Below are 18108 nucleotides of genomic sequence, written 5' to 3' on the forward strand. Positions count from 1 at the left end.
AGGAACCCCGCGTTGAGAAGGAAACTCCTCAGCAGGGCAGGGTGACCGCTCCAGATCAAACTCTGAGAGGACTCTGCCTCTGCTAGAGGGCCAGGAAGCCCTATTAAGGGACATGGCCTCCCTCTTCCTTGTCTCCATCTCCAGGACTCCAGGAGCACCCAAGCTACTCACCCTCGGCTCTGCCGCCTGGGCTGTCACACTGGAGATCTCTGTGGGCAACAAGACAGGCAACAGAAGTCTAAATACCTCAAATGGTCTGGTGGCCATAGGGCTACCCCACCCACGTGCCCAGTTGCCCGGCCTCCTTCAGGTACCACCCCCAGCTTCCTCTGTGCTCCCCCTAGTATGCACACCTGGCTGACCTGGAAGAGAGGGGGCCCCCAGGCCTGGGGGCTCTGCCAGTCGTTGGCTGTCAGCTGGGGGTGCTGTGGAGCAGCTTTGGCCTGAGCCCAGGCCTCGGGGAGTGGACAGCACCTGGAAAGGACCATGACAGCTCAGGTTTAGTGTGTACCTACTGTGTGCCACACATTGGGGTGGAAGCTGTCCAGGCATCATTTAATTAATTCTTCATACCAATCCTGTGAGGTAGGGGCTATTAATAACCTCATTTTGCAGATGAGGAAATGGAGGCTCAGAGATGAAATAATATCATTTATTCACACACTCACTATTTATGGAGGGTCTACTTTGCAGAAGATCTAGGTAGACAGACTTTTATCAGATAATCATAAATGATTTAATTATTGATGGGATAAGAGCTGCAAAGAAAAAGTGAAGAGGGCCCGAGGTCAGCGATCTAATAATCACACCAGGGATCAACAATACAAGCTCATACTTTGGGGGCACTAGCATTTTATATAGATTATCTCATCTAATCCCACCTGTAAACCTGAGATCAATATGATTATCACCCCTATTTTTACAGATGAGGAAAACATCTACTGCAAGTTGGTAAGTACCAAGAGGGCAAGGATTTCTTTCTCATTCGCTGCTGTATCTCCAAACACCCAGAACAGTACACAGCTCACAGGGGTGCTTCAAAAATAGTTGATGGATGGATGGGTGGATGGATGGATGCAATGGATGGATGGATGGGATGGATGGATGGATGAGATGGATGGATGGATGGGATGGATGGATGGGATGGATGGATGGATGGACAGAAGACGGTCAGAGCAATTAGACTTGCCTCGTCCTGCGAAGACTTACTTCTTTCCAGACCCAAAAGTGTAACCCAAGAAGGATGCTGAGGGAGGGAGTGAGATAAGAATATGGAAAGGGATACTCTAACCCCTCTTCCACCTTCAACAGAAAGGCTCTAAGCCACCATCCCACCCTCAGCCTTGGTCTGGCCCTTCTCAGAGCCCTCTCTATTTTACCTTCATAGCACTTACCACCACTGTAATCAGTTACTCATGTGACTGGTTGTTTAGTGTGTCTCCCTCTGGGGTGTGGGCTCTTCAGTACCAGGGATCACGTCTGTCTTGCTTCCTGTTGTATCCCTTGGCCCCAGTACAGGGCCTGGACTATGGATGCTCCATAAATATCTACCAACTGACTCCCTGAGCTGATCAGGGCAGACCTGGGGTTTAGGCCCAGGCAAGTCTGACTCCCAAGGGAACCTGGGCACTCAGAGCCCTGGCTATTCCCAGGAGTTGGGATCTCGGGGAGTTGGGAGCTGAATGGGCCATGACCACCATGAAGGTATTAAAGGCTGACTCCAACCACTGCCTAGTGCTTGGCCGTGGCCAGACCCCTACGGCCTACCCCTCACAGACACACGTAGACTCTCTCCAGCTGCCATCCTGGCCAGTGTCATTACTCCACAGGAAAGCTTTGGGGCTGACTTGGGGACAGGATGGTGGAAGGGGACACTCCTCCGTTCCCCTTCGGTGGGCAGCAGTTTGCCAACTACAAAGCACCTCCACATATACGACCCACTGAATCTTCACAGCAACCCAGGAGGCATGGGTTATTATCCCCATGTTACAGAGAAAACCGGCTCAGAGCTGTTGTGTAACTTGCCTGAAGTCACATAGCTGCTAGGTAGCAGGATTCCTAATTCTGTCCTAAGTCCAAAGCCTCCTTCTACTCCCAGTTCCTGCAACTCTCCTTCAGTTACTCCTGAAAATGTTCCTTCTAGAGCTATGGTCTAATTTAAGGCTGGGAGGAACCTTAAAATCATCTAACCCACTGGCTTCCAAACTCTGGGCTGGGGTGGGGGGGTAGTTTGGGGGGAGCTGTGTAACATTCCAGATACCCAGGCCCTAGTCCAGGGGAGTGTGACTCATAGATCTGAATAGACATCTGGGGATCTGTATTTTTAGTTGGCTACCCCGGTGGGGACATTGTTCTAGTGCCATTTTGTGCCCCTCCCATTTTACAGATGAGGAAACTGAGACCAGAAGAAGGAAAGAGACTTTGACCAAGGCCACAGAATGGCATGGGAGGGGCTCTTCTGTTGCTCATCCAGGTGAAGCAGCTTTCTGTCCACTATCCCTTCCCTAGCTTCAGGGTCCAGGTTCGGCTCTTCCTCATCCCACCTACTCATTCATTCAGATTCTGCTCTCTCCCATGCCTGGCTGTGGACTGTGGACTGCCTCCCTCCCCTCAAGGGCCAGGCTCTCAGTGCTCTAAGAACTTCACTCCTGCTCTTGTAGGAAGGACCTCACAAAGAAGGGAAGGGGCTCAGACTGTGGAATCTCCCAGTCTGATTTCTAACAGTATGGGTGACCCATGGCTCTTGAGGCCCTCTTGGAGATGCCCACCAGAGGCTACCATCCCCCTTTATCGAGGGTGGGGCTCATCAAGCCTCCCCCTTCTGAGACATCGCACTTGGGGCCTGAGGGTGTGATCTTGGCAGAAAGGAAAAACTTCCTTTCCAGTGGGTGCTTCTGCTCCACCCACTCGTGAAGACCTTTGGGCATGTCCTCAGGCCAGATCTGGCTGTCTACTGCTCTCTATTTCAGCCTCCAGGATCTGAGGGAGAGCAGTTGGCTCCCCTCCTCACCACAACCCAGCAGCCATACTCTTGGCCCCCTCCCTGATCTGTGAACCAAGTCAAAAGGGCCCTTCTGTCCGTCTCTGTCTGCTTCTGGGTCAGTATGTCTGAACCTGCCCATGGGGACACCAGCTGGCTGGCAGGGGGCTGGGGGCCCCAACCTGCTGTGCACAGTGCCGGGAAGCGCCAGCCCACATCCTTGAGTCCCCAGCCCCACCCTCCCCACTGCGGCTGTGACCACCCCACCCCTTCCCCAGCTGCCTCCCCTCCCCCACCCACAGCCTCCCCAGGGGAGCCTGGCTGCCAGCCCCAGCTCTCACTTCCGGCCTCATGACCCTCTCTCCAGCCTGCACACTCCTCCCCCCACACCATTTCCCTCCCAGCCTGGAGTGAAGTCCCAGGGATGTCCTCAAATGGAAAACACTGCATCAAAGGGGCTCTTACTGCTGCTGTTAGACCTTCCCCATCACTTCCCCTCCTCAGATCTGTGCCCCTCTAGGACTTGCTCACCACCCTTCCCAGTCTCTTCTCCTGCAACCCTTCACCCACTCAACCTGATTCCAGCCTAGTGTCATAATTTTTAAAAATGGTGAAAATAATAATGGCAGCTGCCACTTATTTAGTATTTAAACAGAGACACAGAGAGGTTAAGTTATGAACTTAAGGACAAACAGCCATGACATGGAAGAGGTGGAGTCTGAATTTAGGTTTGTTGGGCTCCTTTAAACCAAACCGCCTTGTTGCCCAGAGTCAACCGTCTCCTCTGCAGCCTACTCCAACTGTCCTAGTCCTACTAGTTTTAATTTTTGACTTCTAATTTATCCCCCTCCCAGGTTCTAGCCAGCCCCTCCTACTGCGGCCATCAGATGCGCTACCCTCCCTTGCCACTAGGTGTCCCCTTGGAGCCATCGATGCCCCCAAGGGGAGCTAGCCCCGCCCCACCCCCTGGAGCTATCAGTGCCCCCCCCCCAGCACAGCACACCCCACCCTACCCTACCCCTGTCCACACAGAGCTCCTTTGTGCAGCCCTCGCCCACCCCCTTCCTCCCCAGAGCAGGGCACCTGGCAAGCAGGTCTGCCCCAGCCCCACCCCCTGCCAGCCCCCTGCCCTGGGTGCCAGGTGTGCGGGCGCCGCCAGCTCTGGCTGGACCCGAGGGTCACCCTGCCGGGCGGCCCTCCCTTCCTCCCTCCGAGGTCACCCAGGGACTGCTTCCCGTCCTGCTCCGCCCCCATCCCCTCCTGGCCTTGGCCCTTCCAGACTCTGGTCCTTGTCTTTCCTTCGGTCTCCCTAAGGATTCCCCTCCTCCAGCCCCACCAGGCCCTTCCCTCAGCCTCTCACCCCCGCCCACCTCCTTCCCCTGAGAGCTCCTTGTTCCGCACCCCCCTCCTCGCCCAGGTCTGAAGGACTCCTCCTCTTGGAAAGTTGCTGCTGGAAAGGAAGTGACTTCAGCGATTTGGCCACAAGGCTGGGCACTGCTGAGCCCAGCTCAGCTAAAGACTCACCCAGCCTACCCCCAAAGCACAAATGGAGCTGCGTGCACACACCGCCCCCAGTGTGCACCCAGGACCCTGAACACACACCCACTGGACACACAGATCCCTGTGTATACACATCGTACCATCCCAGTGTACCTACACACCACCCCAGTGTATTCAGATTCTTGTCTACACACATCTCTCAAGTGTATACGAGCTCCTTGCACACATACACCATCCAGTATGCAATACACAACATGCCAGTATTCACACACCTGTTCAGTATACACCTTGAATGTGCACACTCACCATTCCAATGTACCACATACGCAGCCCTCGAACGTCTCCCCAACACTGTCCCCCTATATGACTCCTGTGTACAGAGCCCTGTGCACCTAACCAAGCACCTGCTTGCACACAAGATGACCTGTACATTTACAGTCAGGTATACACATACATACACATCCTCATATCCTCCCACAGACATACGTCCCCACCCTTACAATCCCAGGAGGCCCCGCCCCCAGACCTCAGGCCCCAGGAATGCTCCTTTGGAAGTTGGGTGGGGTCCACCGGCAGGCTGGGCTCTGGGGAGCTTCCTGGAGCCCGCAGGCTTCATGTGTCAGTTCAGGGAGTTGCCTCTGCAGGGCAGGGCAGCCTTACCTGGCCTTTGCAGCTCCTGAGCCTGGGTGGGCTCACCACAGTGCCTGTTAGGAAGGCAGGTCCTGTCCCTGCCCCACCCTGTCCTGTGAGTGCAGCCTAGCGTACCTGTGCTGCCCAGGCCCTCCTGGCACCTCACCTTGGCCTCCTAGCTCCGTTTCCACAGACTCCAGGAGGGAGGGTCCTAGGGGAGCAGCAGTACACATCGGGCACTCTGGCTTCCACCTCAGCCCTGAGTTCTGGTACTGTCACAACCCCTTTCTCCTTCCAGCTCTCTCAGGCCATCAGGACACTGGGAAGAGTCCTCAGGCTAGGAGGCAGAACTCCGGGAGACTCACTGTATGTCCTTGGGCTTCACTTGCCCTTTCTGGATAGTGGGGAGTTTGAGTAGGTTGGGTTAACACCTTTTGATTCTATAAAGGGCCTCAGCCTAAGCTGGGAGGGGATCCCTGCCGGGACTGGGAAGCAGGTCCCCTGATGCCCACTTCCCTGGGGGTGGCCCTCCTGACACCGTTACCTGGGCAGGCTGTGCAGACAGGCCCAGCTCAACAGGAAGGGCCTGTCTCCTCCAGTGTCTCTGGGGTGGTTTCTGCTGCAGTCTGAGCGTTGCCCCGCACCCGGGGCCCTTTGCACATGCTCAGCTGGGGGCGCTGTGAGGTCCAGGCCGGTGGGTAGGCAGGCAGGCAAGCTCCCATCTATTGAAACAAACACAGCATTCCAGGCATAAGCACAGACACAGAATGAGCCAAGTGAAGGCACAGAGTGCAGAGGGACAGAGCACTAGGAGGCTGTCCTAGGTAGGGGTTCAATTCATCTCCAGTTTCATCCTATGGGGAGGTATGAGCCTGTGTCTTGGAACCTCAGGCTCAAGCAGTGTCTTTGGATGTAGGTAAAAGAATGCATGTATATGACATATTGTGGTAGAAGGAAGCTGGCCTCTGAAGTCTCACGGCCCTTGGCTCAACCCTCACTAGCTGCGTGGCCTTGGGCAAGTCAGTTGATCTCTCAGGTTCTCAGGTTTTTCATCTGGAAAGTGGGGAGAGTAAGATCTAGTGCATAGGAAGGAGCTGCTAGGGGAGGCTGTAAATGCTAAGAGCTTCTTTACAACGCAGGTGTGAGAACTGCTGTTCACAGAGGAGCAATGGTGAATGCAGATTCCATGAGGGGTGTGTATGCAGCTGGCCGCTGCCCTTCTCCATCAGCAACTGGTTATGTCTCTTGTTTTCTTTAATAGCCATGGCCCTCCTCACCATCCCCCTGCTTCCTGCCCATTTGTCTGTCTCCCTGAGGCCTGTACTGGAGCCCAGAGGGGGTCTGGGAACCAGGCCTCATGCACTGCTTCTAGGTTCTGGTTGCCTGGGAGTGTGTATGTGCGTGATGGAGAGCCTGCCTGTATAAGTGCATACCCGTGAATGTTGAGCTGTGCGTGTAAACGCACCTGTATGTGTGCTCCTGGGTCTGTTTAGCCTGTCTGTTATGCACCTCTGTGTGTATTTTTGATGTCTGTGTGGATACATGCATGTCTAAGGGTGTACATGTGTGGGAGATTGTACATTTGCTCAGTTGTGGTCTCTGTGGTTAGCCACGTATGTGTGTGCATGCCTAGGTTCAGTTACGTGTGTAGGTATGTAACCTGAGTCTCTTCAGCTTTGTGTGTGTGTCCAGCTGAGCCTGTGTTTGTACGCCTGTGGGGGCACACAGGTGTTAAGTGTGTGCCTATGTGTGCTCAGGTGTGGTCAGGGTATGAGTGTGCATGTGTGTGCATACCCTCTGCCTGGCTCTGTATCTCACTGTGTCAGGAGCCGCCCTGGCTCCTGCCTGGCTCAGAGCTCTCTGGATGTGTTTGGTGGGAGGTGGGAGCATGTGGTTGACCCTCTGCTGTCCCTGCAGGTTTCCAATCTCGGGGCCTGTGACTGCGGGCACTCGTGTCACTGTGGATCAGTGTTGTCTCCCTCCTTCCTCTGTCTTTCTCTGGGTTTTCAGGGTCATGGTGTGACTGGTCATGGTGTCCCTGTAGGTCTGTTTCACCAGGGGTCAGAATGTGCTTGCGTGTATCCATGCATGCGTGTGTTTCAGTGACCTTATCATTGTATGTAGGTGCATTGCCGTGTGTTTCTGTGTATGTCAGTGGGTCCCTCTGCTGTTATTGTGTGTCAGTGTCAACATGTGTGAGAGGGTCTGTGCCTTGGTGTTTGGGTGGTACATCTGTGTAACTGGTCAGTGCATGCATGTGTGTGTGTGTGTGTGTGTGTATGTGAGAGAGAGAGACCCTTTGTGAGACAGTGTGTCTGTGTCACTGTTTGTGTATGCCTGCTCCCCTCCTCCCTCCCTATCTCCTGCTCACGGCTCTCTCTCTCTCTCTCTTTCTCTCTCTCTGTAGGAGCCAGACAACTCCCCAAGCCTGGATTAGGGACAATTTATCCACAGGCAGAGAAGGAGAATTCCAACCTGCCAGAGCCTCCCTCCTCTGATCCGTCCCCCCTTTCCCGTGGTTGGGTGGGCACGGAAATGCAGCCCAGCAGCTCCCAAGCCCTTGGGGAGCCCCCACCCCTATAGCTCCCTAGAGGCCAAGGAGGGTGGAAAAGGTGGAAATCCTGGTGGCCCCTGAGCCCTCCAATAGGGGTGGACAGGCTGCCCCCCCATCTAGGCCCCCACAGCCCAGTTCATCTTGGCCCTGTTCTCTGACATGTGGTGGTGGGAGAGGTCTGCATGGGGTCTACCAGACCGTGGGGACTGGGGGGGCCTAAGGAGCAAAGCTGCCCCCAGCCCCTCCCAAACCTGACACTAAACGTCAGCTCCCCCCACCCCCTGAAAATGTAAATGGCTGAGGAACTTGCAACTGTGCCCACACAGGCTGGGGGGGAACTCGAGGAGGCGGGGGACAGTGGGGGGGGGTGCGGCGAGCGGGGAGCAGGGGCTGAGCTGGGACTAAGGCTCCCTTCACGGTGCTCCAGGCGCAATGCAGAATCACATGTTTCCCATTAGCTGCTCTGGCCTCCTTGTTCAGGGGGTGTTGGCTGGGGGAGATTTGTTCTGGTTGCAGACACCAGCCGAGACCACACAAGAGAGAGAGGAAAAGACAGAGAGGGAGAGAGAGCCTGAGGGAGAGAGGAAAGACAGAGAGCGAGAGCAAGAAGGATACACAGGGAGCCACAGAGACACACAGAGGGAAACAGAGACAGAGAGATGTGAGAGATAGAGACAGACAGTGACAGACAGAGACTGTGAGACTGGCACGCACAAACACACAGGCGGAGAAATAGAGCCTGGCGGTGGAGAGAGGTTAATGGAGTGGGGGACAGCAACAGGGACAGGGAGACATGGTCAGAGAGAGAGGATGAGATGGAGACTGAAAGTGGAGAGATGGGCGTCAGCTCGGCACGGGTGCTGGTCTGAGGCCAGGGAGGAAAACAGCACTGGGGTAGACAGCCTAACAGAGATGGAAAAAGAAGTGGGGAACCAAGGACTGACAGTTATAGAGTGAGAAGGGGAGATGGGCTAAAAAAGAGATAAGGAGGCTGAGACAGCATGGCGAGTGGCTGATGGGCCAGGGAACAGGGTTGAGGTGAGAGCCTGGTGTGGGCAGTAGACGGGCCAGAAGGGCAGGAAGGGTGTGGGCGGGTACACTGGGCATAGGTGGCAGAGATGGCCGGCCGTGTGTGGGCAGGGGGAGTGGATGTGGCTCCCAGGCTTGGCCGGGCGGAGGCGGTCAGGGCGCTCCGGAGCCTCCCGCCTTCTGACCCTCGAGCTTCAGAGAGATAACAGGCCTGAATAGTGCTGACTTGCGGTTCAGAAATCCAATATCCTCCCCAGCGCACTAATCGACTACCTGAGCTCCCGGCCCGCGCCGAGCTGCCCTGATTAATCCTGCGGCTCCACAGCCTTAATTAGTTTAACAGTTTCAGGGGCAGAAGAGGCAGAGGGTCCCCCAGGCCTGCAGGGATACTGCCCCCCATGCGAACCCTGCCTGATGCCACACCTCCCCAATCATACACCTGCTCCAGCCCCACAGGCCCCTTTTCACACTGTCTGAAAAACACTGGGTCCTTCCTACTGGGGAACAGTCCCAAGGGCTGGCATCTAGGTCAGGAGGTAGATGACAGGGGCAGAGATATCCCCAACTCACACTTGTCCCTGTGCTCAGGGCCTCTGGCCAGCAGCCCTTTGGGGCATTGTAGTCTTCATGGGAAGGCTTCCCCAACTGTTGACCCCATACTACTGGTCAACACATTGTCTCCTCAGGGTAAGAGAGAAGCTCCCATGTTATTGTCAACCTCCCAACAGCAAGAGATAATCACACAACATGTCATCCCTACAACAGCATGAGATGGGTACATGGTGGCGGTGGCATCCCTCATACACACACTCCCCCAACAATCAGAGAGACAGGCGTAAGGCATATAAGTCAGTGACAACCCTCTAATAGGATGAGCTAAGCATATAATCTGTCACTCTCCCCAAGGCATGAGATGGGCACCTCTTACGCCCCCAGACTGTATGAGACAGTAGGTACACAGGTTGTCACCCCTCACTATGGTATAACCAGCACACAAATGGGCACCTCCACACCCACTAACTGTACATGAGATACACAGTGAACCTGTCACATACACCTCACAAAAAGCCATACATGCAGACACAATATGAGACAAGTCTTATCCTTCAGGTGTGAATAAGGTACAGACCCTTCCAGCCCACTCCACAGTATGAGGCAAGGACGCAACCTTACCCCTTCCCCCTGAGCCCTCCCTCAAGACTGTAGGATGGGTACATGACATGTCACCTGCCTGACTGCTTGGGACAGGTGACAGCCCACTCCCTCCAACCCCTCCCCCATCACTATCGCCAGCCTGGGTGGTGCTGTCCTCTGCCTGCAGAGGCGTCACAGCTCACAGGGCATGAATGTCACCCCGGCACTGCCAGAGCCAGGCACAGCCGCATGTTGCCCCAGTGACAAACACCACTGGCCCCAGGAGGAGGTGGAGTTGCACAGGGCTCTGGGCGTGACCTTGGTCCCTGGACACCAGGAGGCGAGGCTCTGCAGCCTCCCTCCTGGGTAGCCCAGCGGCCCAGTGTGGGGCGAGAACTGCTGGGAAGGAAGCCACCTGGGCATACAGACAGCTTGGAAATGCCACCGCCCCCAGCCCCCACCCCCATTTCTTATTCAGTGTACCTTGCCTATGGAGGGAGTAGGCAGAATGAGTGCTGGGAGGGCTGTCCCTGAGGCCTGAGGAGCTATTGCTATAAGACTGCTTAGAGATCAATGGTGTGTGTAGGGGAAGATTTGGGGAGTTATAGTCGCCATGCCCTCAGGGCTCAGGACTGAGGAGGGGGTGGGAAAATGGCTTGAGGTCCCCATTGCTGCCAGGGAGTCCCCGTTCCTTACAAAGGTTTCCTCTCCAAACTTTAGGCCACAGAGCAGGGGACAAGAAGACCAAAGTTCAGGGGCATGACTCACTCAGGGAACAGGCCCAGCCTGCTGGCCAGAGGGTGGTGAGGGAGGCCAAGAGCCAAGAGGCCTGGGTTCAAGTCTGAGCTGCTCTCGGGCCAAGCTGGGTGACCTTGGAGCAGCAGCACAGCCTTTCTGGGTTTGGGGAAGGAGTGACCGACTGTGGCCGGGGAAGTGCCAGCATTGAAAAGAAGCTGAAGCTGGAGACCAGCAACCACACACTGGGGACCACAGGAACTAGAATATAATGGGTCCAACTCCTGGCTTCACTGCTTCCACACAAGGAACTTCACCTTTCTGTACCTTAGTTTCTTCATTGGCAAAGTGTGGACAATAACACCCGCCTCATGAGGCAATGTGGCATAAAGTGGGCAGGTGCTCAGAAAATGGGAGCTTTTTATTGAAGAGGGGGAAATAGGCCAAGAGAGGGCAAGAGATTTGCCCAACGTCACAGAGCAAATTAGTATCAGCTGAATTCAGCCTCTACCTCCCAGCTTTTTGCCTGGAGCTCGTTTCTGTAAGATTGCTTGGAGATCCCTGGTGTGTGTGTCTGTTGTCTAAGGGAATTTTAAGGGGTTCCTGGACACAGAGTTGCTCCACTGTCCAGTGAAGACCGGGGAGTCTTATATGAATCTGTTACACACATCCATATTTACCCTAAACCACACTTGGCCCCGCCTTCAAACCTTGGACCAGAGGGGGAGCTCTGAGGGAGGAAGGGGCCCACACCCCAGCCACCCATGACAAGCTCCAGCACTTGGTACTTGGAATGATGGAGGATGTGGGACATCAAAACTGTGCAGGGCCCTTTCCTACAAGAGCCCAGAGAGGGATAGCCCTAGCCTGAGGTCACACAGCATGACAGCAGTACAGTCTGGAACCCTGGCCAGGGACAACCTTAGAGCAGATTCCCTCCAGCCCCTGGGGGTGGCTGAAGCTGGGGGGCCCTGAGGGACTGAGCAAAACGTGGCGACAGATGGCCTGCCGAGGCAGCGGCGATCTGGGCGGCTGGCAGGCATGCTTGCTCCCGCGCAGGGAAGCGGCTAATTTTAGCTGAGGCCTCGATGCCAGCTTTGTTCCCCCCACCCCGTCCGCTGAGGGGGCCCAGCATGCCTTGCGTGCAACCCGCCTCCCCCAGGCACCCCTGCTCCCCCGCCTGGCCCCTTGGTGAGTAGTGCTCAGACCCCAGGGCCCTAGAACTGTCTGCCTGACCAGAACTCACCACACCCAGAGGCAAAGGCTAGGCCTTGGAGGCCTGGCTCCCACACCCCAGGGTCTGTTTCCCTGTGACTCCAAGTTCATTCCTTGAAGAGGGGCGGCAGGGAGGAGGGCCAGAGGCTGCTGTCCAGACTGGGAGGGAGGGCTGGACGGCAGGGGCTGCCAGTCTTGGGGGGAGGCGGGGCACTGTCCTCCACCCAACACTTAAGGAGACAGGACCCATTTCCACCCCTGCCCTAAGACAAACAAATTCTGTACTGGAGCCCCCCTAGTGTTAGTGAACAAAGTCACTCTCCCCTTCCTTGTTTCTCATAACTCTGACTTTGCTCCAGGATCTCAACATACCTTATAGAAGTCAGAGAGAGCAAGGGCAGGGCTCCTGGGGGATACTGAGGCATACTATGAGACAGTCATCATTGCAGCGGGGGGAGGACAAATCCCAGGAACTACTAATGAGACCTAGACATGCTCTTCTCAGTCCTTATAGGTAGAGGACTTCTTGGGCTGGCTCTGTCCCTACCTGGGCTGGTGGAAGGTAGGTTAGATGGATGAAGCCCATCCTTTGACCCCTTGGAAGGGAAGTGTAGCACTTTACCTGGTGTCCCGCTCTCTGTAGACTCTTTAACATTAGGCCCCCCCTCCCATCTTGGGCTAAGGACATGTACCCAGTGAGGCTGCCAGGGATCTGGCCCCTACTTGAAAGCAGGCTCCTTTGGAGTGACTCTGGAGGGCCCCCTCTCCTCCTCCCAACCAGGGGGCTGTGAGAAGAATGACCATGTAAGAAATAGAGGAATGAGACTTGAAAGGCTCATCCCTGAAAGAAATCTATATATGTAGGGGAAGGAGCCAGAGAGAAGAGGAGAAAATGAGAGAGAAACCAAGGCAGAGAATTAGATCCAGGAAGAGAGAGAGGAAGAAGGCGAGGCAAGAGAAACAGGGCAGAATGAGGGAGAGAGAGAGAAAAGGAGGGAGGGAGGGAGAGAGAGAGAGGAAGGAAAACAGAGACTCAGGAAGAGGGACAGAGAAGGAGGAAGAAAAAGACGCAAAGAGATAGGCAAGATAAAACAGAGACAAAGACAGAGACACAGAGACAGAACAAGATACACACAGAGGGGAAGAGATGGAGAAGGAGCCTGCCATAGACAGGGCAAGGCAGAGAATCAGTGACCCAGGGAGCTGGAGGCAGACGGAGGGAGTGACACACCCAGAGACCAACAGAGACAGTCACAGAGGGTGAGACACACTCAAAGATAATGGGGGCAGGAAGAAGGGGAAGACACTCAGTGATAGAGTGTGGGGGGAACAGCAGGAGTAGGCAGAGGCAAGGAGGGAGGGGGCGTGAGGAGGAGAGGGAGGGGAGATGTCATCACCAGAGCTGGGGGGGACAGAGGACAGAAATGGAATGTGGGTCTGGGCATGAGGCTCACAGATGCATCAGCTCCGGTTTCAGCCGGGGCAGTTGGCTGCTAGTGTGTGGGGGGAACAAGGAGCAGAGCTGGTGCGGGGGGGGCTTGTTGCCATGGCGGCGGGCACGGCAGGGGCACAGTCTGCTGGCACTTGGAGCTCTGGGCATGGTAGGGGGCTGACTGAGGAGGAAAAAAGGGAGGCAGCAATGAGGAGGCCTCGCCCCTGCCCTCACGACTCTGCCAGGAAGAAAGTTTCCAAGAGTGAATGGGAGATACAAGGGACAGAGGAGGCCTCTGGGCCCTGCTCCATCCCATGGAGGCTGCCTGTGGGCACCCCAGGTTTTCACCAGTGCCTCAGGTTGGCCCCTTAGGACACTCCGTCTCTGTCTTCTCCATTCTAGCTGAAGATCCTGCATGCTGCCGCTGCTGCCGCTGATTCTGCTTGCAGGGGAGCCAAAAGATTGTGAATTCAGGGTCTGTAATCCTAACGCAGAGCCCAGGCCTACAGGGCTCCAGTTGCCAAGGCGACGGTGGGTCAGAGGGCAGTGCGGGGCGCCCGCTCCTCCAAGTCAGAATCCCAATTGTTAAAGCCCAAGAATAAACAGCTGAAGCGGCCGTGGGGGGGCTGAGGTCTGCATCGGCTCAGTGTGGTGTTGTCAAGCGAGATGTCACTAATTGTCTGAAGGAACGGGCTGAGGCAGCTCTTAACTGCTTCTGTGCCAACGGAGACACCTTGGCTGCCTGGCCCATCCCCCGGGCCTCCGAGGGTTCCACAGGGCCCCAAGCTTGTTGGTGGGGGGAGTGCTGGCCCAGCATATCTGCCTCCGTTGCACTGAATCCCCACATACTTTGGCTCCCAGCACTCCTCTTGGCCCAACTTGGGACCTTCTATTCACAAGCTAAATCCTTATGTCCCCAGAACCAGTATCCCCAGTCATTGGGCCCATGATATTCCTTGTAGCCCAGACCTTTCTCTTTGGTCTGCAAAAGGCCTCCCAGCTCCCCCAACATCACCTTCTCCTCTTTCCCGAAGTCAGGGGTTCTAGTATAAGACATACGGATTTGGAGGGGGAGACAGATTTAGGGTTCTTCTGATCTTTGGGGAACAGAGACTTTCCCATGGCAGAAAGGAAGGCCTTTAGCATCTCTCTCTGCAGCTCCCTACTCCTGGTCACACATCAGAGTCAAAGAGGTAAAGGGAGCCAGGAGACCTGGTTTTGAGCTCTGACTGTTCAACATACTTGCTGGTGTGACTTTGGGCAAGGTACTTTCCCTCCATGGGTCTCTGTCTCATCTCTCATTCATCCTAAACGCTCAGTAGTGCCTATTCTGAGCCAGGCCCAGAAGAACTTCCAATTGAAGGGAGAAGAAAGGCTCACTAGTACATGGTAGAAAGCAATCAGAGATCCATTAGGTGAGATATTCTGAAAAAACACTGAGCTATGTCTGGTACACAGTAACTGCTCAGTGAATGGCAACTGGTGTTTGTGGTAGTAGTGGTATTGCCGCTGTTACAGGGAACCACTAAAAGAGTGCAGGTAATCAGGATGAGATTTAGAGGGTCGGTTCTAGGAAGACTTGCAGAATGTGGTGCCCGGTAAGATTTGGACAGGGGATAAAGAAGGTAGAGACATGTCTTGCGAGGTTCTTTAGGGGAGCTGGCTGTAAGGTCTCGGGCCCAGAGCAGGAAGAGCGAAGACTCCAATGGTCTCCCCGCCCCCTGGGCGGACCCAGCAGTCTCCTTCTCCACCTCCCGCGGACTCCACCCACCGCACGTTCCGGACACTAGGGAGCGGTGCCTGAAAGGCGGGCCGTTCGCAGGCAGGGCTCCCGGAGATTGGTAGTACCTGTGGTGATGTCACGAGGGGCGGGGGCTTCAGGCACGCCTGCTGCCCTAGACCCCTTTCCCAAGCCTGCAGTGCCGACGTGGGGGCAAAGGGGGACACCGAGGTCTCCTGGCTGCGCCCCTCAGGTGGGGGCCTCTGGAGGGAAGGGCCGGGGCTCTGTCTGTGGGCGGGGAGCTGGGCACGGAAACAGGGGATCCCCCAGAGAGGGCTCAGTCCAGCCCCAGGGCTGGACTGGTACAAAAGGCAACTTGTTCTTTCTCTGGATGCCTGCGCCTTCTCAAACATACCTACAGCCGCACTCCGGGGACAGCTACACCCACACACAGCCGCACAAAGCCCGCCGGGGTGGGGAGTGGGGACTGTCGCCTGCCCCAGAGGACGGCTGTAAGAAGAATCTTGCCCCATACTCAACACCATTCACCTCACCCCGTTCCACCCCCAGTCACCCGGATAGCCCACAGCCTCATGCGTGTAGCCCAGGGGACACTGACCTATTCACATTCCCGAAGTGACCCTCTCCCTCATACCATCTACAGCTTACTGATGTCCTGCTCCAAAGTCAGACTGCCAACTTCTATTCGAGCTCCACGCTGGTTGTGACTTGGGCCAGTTACTTGGCTCCATGCTTGGCACTGTAAGGCTCATGAAGGTTAACATTTTACTGAGTCTTTATTCTTCACCAATCCTCAAATTCTCAAAATTACCCTATATGGTGAATACCACAGTCCCATTTTGTAGATGAGGAAACAGAGGCTTAGGTTAAATCTCTTGCCTAAGGCAGAGGTAAAGATTTGAACCTGGGTCAAGCTCGACTCCAGAGAACGTGTTCTTCCAGGTATTATCATCTTTACCTCCCATTACACCATCTTACACCCTAATAGCCCACCACATTAACACAGCCACAGACAGCAGAGCCATCTCACAGTTTAAGTGTAATTTTCCACCCCAAACACATCTCACTGTCACAGTATAGTATCAGATGGTTTCCCTCACTAATCAGACAGAGCCACCCATTTACCACATGTTGGGGGAGAGTCTCTCCCACCTCTAAGCTCTCCCCACCCCCAATGTTAGCTGTCAGAGTCATTAAAAATGGGGCACAGAGTGAGAACAGGCTACCTCAAACCTTTCCAGCAGGCTCACCTCCACCTCCCTTGACCCCAGGATGACAAAGCACTGCCATAATGCTTGAAGCTCTCCCTGACCCCGTGGGTCTGGACCCTCCCCCAGCTCCCAACTCCTTCTGTGAACAAGTTGAAACAAACTCCTTCCGAGGGATGTCAAAGCACCTTTCCTGGGGGAGGCAGCTCTGTGATCCCCTGAGCCTGGCTGGAGAGAAGGATCGGGTTACTCTTTCCCCAGCTGTGCCTGGACTCCTTGGGGCTGACCTTTCACCTCATCCAGGCCAGGACCCAAAGGAGGCTGGAGTCCAGCCCTCACCTCCTGTTTAACCCTCTGCATTCCTCATCTTTCTATTCCTGGGCCCCTGCCAGGGCCTTGCAGGTCCCAGGAAGCCCAGCTGGGCATGCCAACCTTTCCCCACCCTCCAATCCTGGGGTCTGGTCCTGTTTCCCAGGGAACGTTACAGAATGCTCCTCCCTGCCCCCTGCCCAAGCTGCCCTGCCCTGCCAGGATCAGATACCTCCGCCCAAGCAGCTGAAAATGACCTGGGCTATTTTCGCTCTGGGATCACGTTGCAGACACCCCCTTGAGCTGGCAACTTCCCATGCCCCTCCAAACCATGATCCCCCGACCCCTTATCCCTCATCTAGAGTCACTGGCTAATAGGAGAGGAGGGCTTTTAGAGACCACTGGCCCAAGCCCCTCAAATGGGGACACTGAGGCCATGAGGAGTCAGGCACAGGGCCGGGCAGAGAACCAGGCTTATTGGGGCCCGCCCAGGTCTCTTTCTACCATCCAGCATAGCCTGCTCTGTACCTTAGATCTCAGAGCCTCTGACCCAACCAAAAACCCAGCCAACCTCCCCCAACCATCAGAAAGTCACACTAGAGGCTATCCAAAAGTCCCTGTACCTCCCTGCATGTCAGGAACTGTCTCTGCCACACTCTGTTTAGAATTGGGACCAGGTCTGTACCTGTGCCACAGAAATGTGGGCCACGAGAAAAGTTTTTAGGGGTACAATCAGGGAGATTGAAGCTCAGATGAGTGGAAGATACATTCAGGCTCAATACTTTCATATTCTCAGCAGCCCCTTGCCACAGTCTCTTGGTCCCCTACCCTCTCTTCCACTCCTACAAGCCCAGCCCGCTCCAGGCCCCTACCCCTCCACCCTAAGCCCCAGCCCTCCTGGGCAGGAATGTGACTGTTCAAGTCTGGGCTGACCACATGAGTGGCTATAAGGCGACAGACCCCCATCCTCCCATCCCCTCCAGCCTGGGGGAGCGCACATACCAAGGCAAGTGGGGGAGCTGCTTTAACCCTTTGCAGCCTGGCTTTCAGAGAGAAAAGAAGGGTACTCAAACTTTCTATGGTCCCTTCCATAAGAGGGCTTCCAGGTGAGGGCAGTGTGGGTAAAATCACCTTACTGAGGTTGGTAGGAGAATCTGCCTCGCTAGTCCCCTATTAAGAAAAATTATCCTTCACCCCCACAAATGTTTAGCCTAATTTCCTGTGACATTTGGAAAAACAGCCATGAGCTGCAGCTGGCGGGAGAGGAGAAAAGGAGGCACTATGACCCCAACCTCAGGAGCCTCTAGTCTGATGGGAGAAACACAACCCTGCCCTGGGGAGTCTGATGGGGGAGACCAGGCCCAGAGGCTGGGACAAAGAGCTGAGAGCAGAGAAGCATGGAGCTGCTGCACAAGTGGGAGGACACCAGGGCAGGAGCAGTGTGAGCCAGGTGGGGTCAGATCGGGCAGGCTTCCCAGAGGCCCCTAGGCCCACATTCCTCCCCCCAGGCTCTGGAATCTCGGGGGTCAGAGCTGAGGGACAGCCCCGCCCCCTGCTCCCCTCAGGCTCAGGAATTCCACCAGCCTGGGGCGGGGGGGTGCTGCTTAGGCCTCAGTCCAAGTAGGCTCCCACTGGACCGGG

The 18108-nt window shown here is 55.5% G+C and overlaps 1 protein-coding gene across 6 annotated transcripts in view; it reads right to left on the bottom strand.

Annotated features, from left to right (window-relative positions):
- The window catches only part of AHDC1 (AT-hook DNA binding motif containing 1), a 68366-nt gene that overhangs the window by 16574 nt on the left and 33684 nt on the right, over positions 1-18108 (bottom strand). For 4 of the 6 annotated variants that reach the window (XR_010321333.1, XM_064281557.1, XM_064281556.1 and 1 more), the window contains exons 3-5: positions 5655-5832; positions 363-474; positions 172-209 (exon numbers count right to left, since the gene is read on the bottom strand). The gene's annotated coding sequence lies outside the window, so the exon portion shown is untranslated. Of the gene's footprint in view, positions 1-171; positions 210-353; positions 475-5654; positions 5833-18108 lie in introns of all 6 variants that reach the window. The other 2 variants (XM_064281558.1, XM_064281560.1) reach the window with 2 other exon arrangements.

Source organism: Loxodonta africana, chromosome 3 (assembly GCF_030014295.1).
Source record: "Loxodonta africana isolate mLoxAfr1 chromosome 3, mLoxAfr1.hap2, whole genome shotgun sequence".
Taxonomy (NCBI): domain Eukaryota; kingdom Metazoa; phylum Chordata; class Mammalia; order Proboscidea; family Elephantidae; genus Loxodonta; species Loxodonta africana.